The sequence below is a fragment of the Corapipo altera genome, unplaced genomic scaffold, assembly GCF_003945725.1.
Source record: "Corapipo altera isolate COAL_440 unplaced genomic scaffold, ASM394572v1 51, whole genome shotgun sequence".
Taxonomy (NCBI): domain Eukaryota; kingdom Metazoa; phylum Chordata; class Aves; order Passeriformes; family Pipridae; genus Corapipo; species Corapipo altera.
Genome location: NW_020884892.1, coordinates 9,199,565 through 9,206,821, shown reverse-complemented (window position 1 = coordinate 9,206,821; position 7,257 = coordinate 9,199,565).

Here is a 7,257-nt window from a genome sequence, read left to right as displayed (position 1 = left end):
TGCTTTCTGATTGGACATCAGTGATGGGGTGAAGGTAGAGCCTACTGCATGCTATTGTCTGGCTTGCCGATTTTTTATTATCAGATGTATAATTTTCCCCATACTCAGGGTAGATTTTTCCATCAGGGCCATTCCTTATTTGAGCACACCAGTTTGATACCTTGTCAGCTAGCTGACATAAACAATTAGGCCAATATGATACTGCTGTAAAGTCACAGAGGGTCACATCGTGTGTCTTATGTGTAGGAAAAAAAAAAATCCATTTTTCTTGTTTCTCTACTAAGGAAAAATTGCTGTTTCTTCAGAGCAATAGCTAATTTCCATGACCAGCTGTAAACAATTACTAAGCTGCCTGCCTTGATGATTTATAGCTTAGTTATAAAAGCGTGTACTTCTGCCAGGCTGCTTGCTAAGCCCAGAGGAAGACCCTGAGTTAATGGTGATGACGCTATTTTATCACCTGCTGTGAACTAATTCTAGGAACTAGTCAGATTTTTCTGAGGAAAATGCCTTGCAATGTGAAATCAGTAAAGTCAATATTCTTTCCCATTTTTTCCCCTCTGTGTGTGGGAATAGACCAATATGTAGATGTGATTTTGGGAGAAAAGGTGCTTGTTTTCAGGATGAAATTTCTGGTCCAAACCAGAGACGACAGTAACATAAAGACAATAGAACAGAGCATGGTCCAGTGAAGATAGCACCCTTGGGGAAAATATGACAAATTGAAGAAAGTTCATGTTTTGAATTTGCTGCTAATTTAAATCCAGTGTGAATTCCTTTGTAACCTGCTATTTAGGCAGATATTTTTGTTTTCATTAAACCCTGTGGAAGATCCTGGTTTTATCACATTGCAGAATGTATAAATTTTTATTTAAAAAATCAACTAGCTTTTCAAGGTGGGAAAATTACTTCCTACATAAATGTAATAAGAAAAATGAGATAACTCTTTTCTTAGATTTTATTTTGGCTTAGTACTTGGTATCTTTTAATGGTTAAAATTCAACGGTAAACAAATCGTGGCATGTTAGCAGTTATTCTAAAGCTTCTTTTTAAGCTACGTGTATCAAGCACCCTGGAGTTTTGTTTATTTGTGATAGTTGTTTTGTGTGATCATCTGTTATTAATTACAGTATTGCTGGTCAACTGGCTGTTCCAGTGATCAGTGGTATTGTTACAAAAGTATGTACACTCCCTTAGTACGTGGGTGGTGGTGGCAATTGTGCTGATATAGTTTCTGCCTTTTTCATGGGACAGAGCTTAAGATCTTTTTTGGTTCCTTCATTTCTACCAGATCCCAGTTCTTTTTACTTTTCTTTTTTGAGGTGTTTGCAACTTTACACTGACATAGGAATGGATCTTCTGGAAGTATATGGATTTTTACCTTCTATAATAGATGCATAGTGCCCAGGAAGATAAGATACATATGCTGTCTAGGGATATCAGAAAAAGGTTATGTAGCATTTTATTAATTGACAATTTTATTTTTGTGTGACTACTCTCTAAAATGCAAAATAACACGAGAAACAGATTTTAAATTAGACAGTGGATTCTAAGAGAAAAATCAAGCCTGTAATTTTTATATCAGATGGTAAATAAAGGTTTTATGAACCTCGTCTCAGAAGGAATTCAGCCACCAATGTGGCATTTCTGTGCTACTTTATCATGTTTGTGTACTGTGTTTTCATATACTTGTACTTTAAGACTTAGCATTAGAAAACTTGTGGGTTGTTTTTACTGTTTTGTTTACTTGTTTGTTTTTGTTACTGGTTTTGTTTTGGTTTGTTTTAATGACACTGGTGTTTAAGAGTTGATGATTTCTTGTGCTGGACAGTGTAACACGAAACTGGAACCACTGCTACCAATGAGAGCTGCCAGGACAACAGACATACAGCTATTAACTGTGAAACTGCTGCTGCAATTAACAATTGTGATGCCAAAAAGACATTTCTGGGAAGCTTTATGTTCTTCAGACTCTGAGTGCTAGTGGGAGCATTGGAGAAGGATAGATTTTTGGACAGGGAGCCTTTAATATTGCTACAAAGACGAGTGCAGTGAACCTAGTCCTCCTGTACACAGACAACTTCAGAAAAGAATTCCTTTTACCCTGTTGCTTTACAAGCAAATTTCACAGGCAAACCAGCTCTTACTGCTATAGTTTAGCTAAAATACTGCTTTGGATAACCATATCCTATACAATAGAGTCTATGAATTAATCTGTATCTAACTTGAGCAACAATCCATAGTGATCCTAATGTTTACAACAAACACCTTTGGTATGTTGTGGTTAAAGCTGCCAAAGAAATTCAGGATTACTCACTAATTTTTAAATTTGATGTATTATCCTTTGTCAGTTAGAATAATGCAGTGGTGTAAACCAGCATAATGTTAATTGGACTTTGGCCAAGAAGTGCTCTATTGGACTTTTCATTGAATCATTGTGATGGAACTGGATGAAACTTGCTTAATAGTCCTGTACCTTTTCATTCAGAATGAAAACAGGAGGTAGATAAACACCTTCATCAAATATCAGTGAAAGCAATAATCATCTTTGTCCAAACCACAGAACTAGAGCTAAAAGTTCAGTTTCAGGCTATGTATGTCTTTCTATGGCTATTGTTGTGAGTTTAAGGGCCAGTGACTTGATTGGGTGGGGCACTTTGTGTACATACAAAGGAATTAAGAGTAGAAATTCCTAAAGGTGTATTAAAAAAAAAAAAAGATATCTGATAATTTTTGCCTGTTTCAGAGGTGTATTGTAGAGAGCCTGGCTGTGCAAAGAAGAAGGCCAAGGAGAGCAGTCCTTCCTGTGAATCACCGGAGCTGCCAGGATGAGAGGGGACACAACCAGAAAGATTAAGTTGTTACACCGTCATCCATGGACAAAGCATTTGCTAAATTAATTTACTGGGATCTTTGCACAGGGTAACCCTCACCCAAGAAGTCAAATCTGTTGAACAGGAAGGCCAGTCACTAGGCCTAGATGATGATGGGAATCTCTGCTGAGAGTGTCCTTGCAATGGCAATCTTCAGCCAGACAGAGTGAGATTCCCTGAACCTTCCTTCTGCTCTGCTCATGTGACTATGTTGGTCTGTGGTTCTACACAGAATCATAGAATATCCTGAGTTGGAAGGTGCCCACAAGGATCATTGAAAACCAACTCCTGGCACTGCAGAGGACACTGCCAAGAATCACAACATGTGCCTGAGAGCATTGTCCAAATATTTCTTGAACTCTGTCAGGCTTGGCCACTTCCCTGGGGAGCCTGTTCCAGTGCCCAGCCACCCTCTGAGTGAAGAAACTTTTTCTAATATCCAACCTAAACCACCCCTGAGATGACTTCATGTCGTTCCCTCTGGTCCTGTTGCTGGTCACCAGAGAGCAGAGATCGGTGCTTGCCCTTCCACTTCCCCTTGTAGGGATGCTGTAGACTGCTATGAGTTCTGTGTGATCACTCCATTACAGACATGAGTCTGTACTACACATTATAGCAAAGTCCTTAAAAATTCTGTCTTGGTTATGTACAAATGAATGCACTACATGACCCTTTCTGCACCTACAGGAATGGTTTCTATTGACTATTTACAAATATCTGTATACTCTTTTTTTAATTATACAGCAGAAACTGCCTGGAGAAGTCCTCAGCCTGGCCAGATTCTCCATTCTAGATGCTAACACTAAATCTCTAGGACTGCCTGAAATTCCCACCTGGCCTTCTCCTGCAGAAATTAGGCAAAGGTTTTGCTATGAGGCTTGCAGCGAGTTTGATCACCATTTCTTGGTTCAGTCCCTTGTGTCACCTCTGCAGAGACTAGTTCTGGGACCACCCAGGGAACTAAGGCCTAAGTGTGCATCCTGATACCAGCTGCAGCACAGCTGTGACTGCAGGACAAACTTGAATTTCATCCTTAACTCATAAATTAAAATCAATAGTTCTTGTTACGAAGTACAAAAAAACCCCTAAAGCAATAAACCTGATCTGATAAGGCCAATGATCTAGTTCTGCAGATATAAAAGACAGACCATATATATTGTCTGGATTCAAAATGGAGAATGATGTTACTTCCTTTTGGCAGCTGTTTTGCCATTTGAAAAATGTTTCCTGTGCTGAATGTGCACAGGATAATATGGTTCTTCATTGCTGTTCACTGAAAATAAAAATACTACCAAGTAAAATGTTTTGCACTTACAGTGCTGATTCCTGCTTGTACTAAGGCTCTTTTGTGTGAGCCTGGAAATATACTGAGCACTTGAAGCAAGTGCTCATTTTGCTGAAGATGTCCTTTGCTGAAGAGCTGCGAGTTTAAGGGAGGCTCAGTCACTAGAGGAAACCCAAGCTAGCTCAGTGTCTTCAGAGTTCTTGTTTTCTCTTGTTCATAGATCAGGACATGTTACTGTTCTGGGCAGGAGAAGACAGCTCCCTAGTGTCCTCACTTATGTGCGCTGTGTTGAAAGCAGGAAAAGTAAATGGAACAGCTGGTACATTAAATTCATGCCTTCTAAATCACTTCACTGTGGTGATAACAACACTATCAATATCCTCATTCACTTGTCTGCTACATAGTCTTTTTTGTTTGAGTGTTCACAGGTCCCTTTATGTCACAAGATTTCTCCAATTGAAAGCACCACTGTCCAAGTATTTCAAGTGAAAAGGGACATTTCTATTTTTATTTAAGATTATACTTCCGCTGTTGACATGGAATATCTGTGGTAATGGAAGTGTTAAAGGGGACGTTTCCATCTCTGAAGTGATTCTGGATAGAAGAAGGAATTGTTATCGTGTGCCAAAGGTTTGTGCCTTAGTATAGGTCATGCAGAACTTGGACAGCATTTTGGGTACAGTGTTAGGTTTCTTTAGCTTTGAACCATTTATATCCATCTAGACTAGTGCTGTAAAATGCGTTTTTCTAAAGCATAGCTTTGACCTCTCTTTCTGTCCTTTCTGCTGCAACTTCTCTGGCACATCAAATACATTTTTTTTTTTTGTTCTCAGTGTTTTTCTTGGCCTAATCTTCATCACCTATCTGATTTTCGGTACTGAGAAGGTGGCTTCTTTCTCTGATCAGCCCTGTTTGACTCGTGTTATTGCACTGTCACTTCATGGTCACTGGTCTATTCATCTCCATCTAATCCTCTGTCTTCTATTTAGCTCATTAGAACCTCTCCAGGGAGAAACTCTTGTTTTCTGTGTTGGTAGTTAATGCAGTTATGTCCTGGGATTCCACTGGGGATCCAAGGCTATTTGAAAATATACATTAATAGGATATGAATTAGTAAATACAATCTTATGCAGAGAGATGGGAATGTGAGAGGAACTAAAGTGATACTCTGAGGCTTTCCACATTAGCTAGTAGTGGTGCCTAGCAGGAGCAAATAAGCAGAGAAATGGTTCTGCAGACCTGCTATATGAGGTGTGTCCTTGTGCTGGGGGCTGTTTCCAGCTAGCTCTAACCTGGTCCCATGGCCTGGAAGCTCATTAACAGCCAGAGCACACCTTCTGCTTTTGTTTCCTTTGGGGAATATGGTGTGTGCTCTGGGACTGCTCTGTGATGTGAAACACAGTAAGTGATGTTGGGGGCTGTTAGGATGTTCACATCAGAAGTGTCCTCCTGGGCCAAACTAAAGTGCTTATGTAGTAGGCACACCCTCATTGTCTGAGTACCTTTAGTACAATTTGTCATTATGACATGAAATTAGCAAAATGCATAAATATTTCTCCAAGGTAATATTTTTTTCTGATTGAGATCTGAATTATAGATTGATGTTTATCAGCCTAGAGTGACTTGTCAGAAGAGACAAACGCTTTCCTTTTACATATGTGTTTGCACTGACAGGCATAGCTTTGTAGAGTGCAGCAAATGGAACAATATGGAAAAACTTTTAGAATAATATTGGAGCCAGAGGTTTAGTTTGAACCTGCAATGTAAGACCTTAAAGTATGCCAACCAAGAGCATCTTGAATGTAACAGATTTCAAAGATCTGCCTTGTCTTTTTGAATCTTAGGGTATTTTGCAGTAAACTTATTCTTTTAAAATTTCACCATACTTTTCACCTAGCTAAATTCTGACTCTTACATAGGCAGCCATGGATGGTAATGAAACTGGAGAGAATAGAGATAAAAAAGAGATATCTATGTACGTGTAATCATGAACTGTTACATATTTTTTATTTCATTATTTGACTTGTGCTGACTTATGGATTAATAGTTATTCTCACTGCCATTTGTTTTTGACTATGACATGGTAAGTAAAGCAAAATGCTACATTTGCCTTGGTACTACCAGACTAGTAAATTGACATAACACAGTGGAATGATGAAATAAGATACAGAAACATTACTTTCCAATGTCTGTAATACTGTAGTGAGCTGCAGATTTAGTTTGGTACCTGTATAGTCTTAAACTTGGTTTAAAATGAAAACTTTTTATACCCTTTATCTTTCAGTATAATGTTCTTATTCCTTTTGCTGTTTTTTTTCTTTTCCAAGTGACTTGATTTTTTTGTTCTGTTATGTTTAATAAAATCTGCAAAGAAACTTAAGCCTTAAATATCTGTTTTGTATCTTTCTTCTTCTAGTTAAAACATCAATTTCCATTCCTTACAAATACTAATTGCACAGAAGGCTGTGTGACTAGACATGTGCATGTGTGTGTCTATGTAATATCTTGCTTCCTCTTTTCAAAGCATTGTCCAAACACCAGCTAATTGATTTGACATGCTAAAAGAGAAACTCAGTGCAACCAAGACATTTTGGTATGAAAGACATTTCCAGTCATCTCCGTTCAATAATTGCAACCACAACTCCAAAGATGATACAGATGCAAATTGAAATGTGTGATCTTGTTCTATCTGGATTTGATTTCTTTCCCCTTTTGCTCTGAAATACTCATCCTCCCCTTCCTGCTGGGATCAACGATGGCTGGGACTGCCAAGTACAGTGTAGCTATACAAGCCCAGAGTGACTGAATTTTACTCCAGGGATACAACCCCAATTCCCTCTTCTTCTCCTTCAATGAAACTGGTCCTAATTTCATGCATATTCTGTGAGTTATATCCAAAATGAAGGTCTGAATGAAATTTCCTAGGAGGGGGATGGGGAATCATGATCCTTATCTTCTAATAGGCCCCATTCTGAGATCATCATTCTCTTATCTCTTTCCAAATTTTATTTTTCCATATGGGAGTACAATAAATTGTTGTTGACTAGTGAATACCCCTACAACTTCTGCAGAGCATAAATCACACTATACATCTTGAAA